Source organism: Caretta caretta, chromosome 3 (genome assembly GCF_965140235.1).
Source record: "Caretta caretta isolate rCarCar2 chromosome 3, rCarCar1.hap1, whole genome shotgun sequence".
NCBI lineage: Eukaryota > Metazoa > Chordata > Testudines > Cheloniidae > Caretta > Caretta caretta.
Window position 1 is genome coordinate 176,805,184 of NC_134208.1, and position 4,654 is coordinate 176,809,837.

A 4,654-nucleotide genomic window follows, 5' to 3' on the forward strand; every position below is an offset into this window, starting at 1 on the left:
CCAATTCTCAAGATGTCCTCCTGAAAGGATCTTCCTGTAAATCTTATGGAAGAGCCATAAAAGGACTTGACATCCCTGCTCAGGGACCAAGTGCTGTGGTGCATTAGGGAGAAATCCATTTAATATTATATGTATGTTTTTGCTGAATGATTGCATCGGTAGATAGGAGGCATGGGATGCTGTTTGCTCAGCAGGCATTACAGTGATACACATGTAATAAACCTCTCATCTGCTATTTGCCAAACTGCAACCTCCCTCCCTCAAACTTTTGTGGCCAGAGCAAGTAAGGTGCTGAGCAGCCTCAACTCCCAATGGTTTCAGAGGGACCTGGATGGTGGTCAGCACCTCACAGGGCCTTGTCCTTGGTTTATTTTTTTTATATTGGCTTCCAAATTCAAACCAGAGAGGAAGGTAAAGCCAATTCCTTCCACCCCCAAAAGTGGAGGCTGCTATTTCCTTCATCTAGTCATCTCTTTTGCTTTGCTTTTCTCCTCGCCTGCTGTCAGTTGGCCTGCAGAACTGAGGTTAGCAGTTAGCAGGCAGCTACACTCTGTGATGCTGTCATTGCTCTGAAGTTACTGACACAGTTTCCAAGATGATGCTTTCTTTTACTTCCTTCTTTGCTATATGACAGGTTTCAGAGTAGCAGCCATGTTAGTCTGTATTCACAAAAAGAAAAGGAGTACTTGTGGCACCTTAGAGACTAACCAATTTATTTGAGCATAAGCTTTCGTGAGGTAAAGCTCACTTCATCGGATGCATAAAGTGGAAAGTACAGTGAGGAGATTTTATATATACACAGACCATGAAAAAATATACATTGTAAGGAGAGTGATCACTTAAGATGAGCTATTACCAGCAGGAGAGTGGGGTGCGGGGAGAGAAAACCTTTTGAAGTGATAATCAAGGTGGGCCATTTCCAGCACATTTCCAGGAGTTAACAAGAACATCTGAGGAACAGTGGGGGGGTCGGGGGGGAAGGAATAAACAAGGGGAAATAGTTTCACTTAGTATAATGATTCAACCACTCCCAGTCTCTATTCAAGCCTAAGTTAATTGTATCCAGTTTGCAGATTAATTCCAATTCAGCAGTCTCTTGTTGGAGTCTGTTTTCAAAGTTTTTTTGTTGAAGGATACTCACTTTGAGATCAGAAATCGAGTGACCAGGACCGAATGGCTAGGCAGCAGTTCTGCGGAAAAGGACCTAGGGGTGACAGTGGACGAGAAGCTGGATATGAGTCAACAGTGTGCCCTTGTTGCCAAGAAGGCCAATGGCATTTTGGGATGTATTGAGAAATGCATGAGAAATGCTGGCTGTTCCTGATCACTTGCATGAGAGGAAAGTGATCAGGAACAGCCAGCATGGATTCACCAAGGGAAGGTCATGCCTGACTAATCTAATCGCCTTCTATGATGAGATTACTGGTTCTGTGGATGAAGGGAAAGCAATGGATGTATTGTTTCTTGACTTTAGCAAAGCTTTTGACACGGTCTCCCACAGTATTCTTGTCAGCAAGTTAAGGAAGTATGGGCTGGATGAATGCACTACAAGGTGGGTAGAAAGCTGGCTAGATTGTCGGGCTCAACGGGTAGTGATCAATGGCTCCATGTCTAGTTGGCAGCCGGTATCAAGTGGTGTGCCCCAAGGGTCGGTCCTGGGGCCGGTTTTGTTCAATATCTTCATAAATGATCTGGAGGATGCTGTGGATTGCACTCTCAGCAAATTTGCGGATGATACTAAACTGGGAGGAGTGGTAGATACGCTGGAGGGGAGGGATAGGATACAGAGGGACCTAGACAAATTGGAGGATTGGGCCAAAAGAAATCTGATGAGGTTCAATAAGGATAAGTGCAGGGTCCTGCACTTAGGACGGAAGAACCCAATGCACAGCTACAGACTAGGGACCGAATGGCTAGGCAGCAGTTCTGCGGAAAAGGACCTAGGGGTGACAGTGGACGAGAAGTTGGATATGAGTCAGCAGTGTGCCCTTGTTGCCAAGAAGGCCAATGGCATTTTGGGATGTATAAGTAGGGGCATAGCGAGCAGATCGAGGGACGTGATCGTTCCCCTCTATTCGACATTGGTGAGGCCTCATCTGGAGTACTGTGTCCAGTTTTGGGCCCCACACTTCAAGAAGGATGTGGATAAATTGGAGAGAGTCCAGCGAAGGGCAACAAAAATGATTAGGGGTCTGGAACATATGAGTTATGAGGAGAGGCTGAGGGAGCTGGGATTGTTTAGCCTGCAGAAGAGAAGAATGAGGGGGGATTTGATAGCTGTTTTCAACTACCTGAAAGGGGGTTCCAAAGAGGATGGCTCTAGACTGTTCTCAATGGTATCAGATGACAGAACGAGGAGTAATGGTCTCAAGTTACAGTGGGGGAGGTTTAGATTGGATATTAGGAAAAACTTTTTCACTATGAGGGTGGTGAAACACTGGAATGCGTTACCTAGGGAGGTGGTAGAATCTCCTTCCTTAGAGGTTTTTAAGGTCAGGCTTGACAAAGCCCTGGCTGGGATGATTTAACTGGGAATTGGTCCTGCTTTGAGCAGGGGGTTGGACTAGATGACCTTCTGGGGTCCCTTCCAACCCTTATATTCTATGATTCTATGATTCTATGTATAAGTAGGGGCATAGCCAGCAGATCGAGGGACGTGATCGTTCCCCTCTATTCAACATTGGGCCTCATCTGGAGTACTGTGTCCAGTTTTGGGCCCCACACTACAAGAAGGATGTGGATAAATTGGAGAGAGTCCAGCGAAGGGCAACAAAAATGATTTGGGGTCTGGAACACATGACTTATGAGGAGAGGCTGAAGGAACTGGGATTGTTTAATCTACAGAAGAGAAGAATGAGGGGGGATTTGATAGCTGCTTTCAACTACTTGAGACGTGGTTCCAAAGAGGATGGTTCTAGACTATTCTCAGTGGTAGAAGATGACAGGACAAGGAGTAATGGTCTCAAGTTGCAGTGGGGGAGGTTTAGGTTGGATATTAGGAAAAACTTTTTCACTCGGTGAAACACTGGAATGCGTTACCTAGGGAGGTGGCAGAATCTCCTTCCTTAGAAGTTTTTAAGGTCAGGCTTGACAAAGCCCTGGCTGGGATGATTTAATTGGGGATTGGTCCTGCTTTGAGCAGGGGGTTGGACTAGATGACCTTCTGAGGTCCCTTCCAACCCTGATATTCTATGATTCTATGACCAGAGAGATTGAAGTGTTCTCCGACTGGTTTATGAATGTTATAATTCTTGACATCTGATTTGTGTCCATTTATTCTTTTATGTAGAGACTGTCCAGTTTGCCCAATGTACATGGCAGAGGGGCATTGCTGGCACATGATGGCATATATCACATTGGTAGATGTGCAGGTGAACGAGCCTCTGATAGTGTGGCTGATGTGATTAGGCCCTATGATGGTGTCCCCTGAATAGATATGTGGGCACAGTTGGCAACGGGCTTTGTTGCAAGGATAGGTTCCTGGGTTAGTGGTTCTGTTGTGTGGTGTGTGGTTGCTGGTGAGTATTTGCTTCAGGTTGGGGGGCTGTCTGTAGGCAAGGACTGGCCTGTCTCCCAAGATTTGTGAGAGTAATGGGTTGTCCTTCAGGATAGGTTGTAGATCCTTGATAATGCGTTGGAGAGGTTTAACTTAGGCTTGAATAGAGACTGGGAGTGGTTGAGTCATTATACTAAGTGAAACTATTTCCCCTTGTTTATTCCTCCGCCCCTCCCCCGCCCTCTGTTCCTCAGACGTTCTTGTTAACTCCTGGAAATGTGCTAGAAATGGCCCACCTTGATTATCACTTCACAAGGTTTTCTCTCTCCCCACCCCACTCTCCTGCTGGTAAGAGCTCATCTTAAGTGATCACTCTCCTTACAATGTATATTTTTTCATGGTCTGTGTGTATATAAAATCTCCTCACTGTACTTTCCACTTTATGCATCCAATGAAGTGAGCTGTAGCTCACGGAAGCTTATGCTCAAATAAATTGGTTAGTCTCTAAGGTGCCACAAGTTCTCCTTTTCTTTGCTATAGTTTTTCTCCACAGCAGCAAGTGCAAGCCATGGCGTATAATATTCAGGAGAACTGCTTACACTGCTGTTTGGGGGTTTTGTGGTTTCACATTTGATTACAAAGACTGTCTTTTAATAGATGCTGAAACACAGTTTAGAGTTTAACATGTTTTCTCTAGGCAGCCTTGTGTATCTTGCACTGGGGCCATGTTGAAGGCCAAATTTAGAGAGGACGTTGGTAACGAAGGAGTGTGAGCATGTGCTAAGGGTTCCAAGAGGTGTGATTTGGTGTAAGTTAACTGGAATAAGGGGTAATCACGGATGCTGAGCCAGAGCAGGAGGAAAATTAGGGCCCCGTTTTGACTTTTAGGTATGACCCCCCCCCCCCCCCGTCCGGAGAAATGCACAGCTGCGCCACCCAGCAGGAGTATGTCCACAGCCCTGCCCCTTGGGAAGGGGTACCATGTGTGGATTCCCTATGTGGTCATCCAACTCTGCCAGCAGGCTACAGATTGGAGGCAGGGTAACAGCTCTGCACCCTCCTTTCCTCTTTGGGATGGCTTTTGACACAGGAAGTGCAAGCAGGAAGTGGCCCCCGTGCTGAGTAGAGCACAATTACAGCCCACTCAAGTGCAGGGGT

At 46.2% G+C, this 4,654-nt stretch overlaps 1 protein-coding gene across 2 annotated transcripts in view; it reads right to left on the reverse strand.

Annotated features, from left to right (window-relative positions):
* The window catches only part of LOC125633542 (uncharacterized), a 47,845-nt gene that overhangs the window by 5,229 nt on the left and 37,962 nt on the right, over positions 1-4,654 (reverse strand). The gene's annotated exons all lie outside the window — the stretch shown is intronic.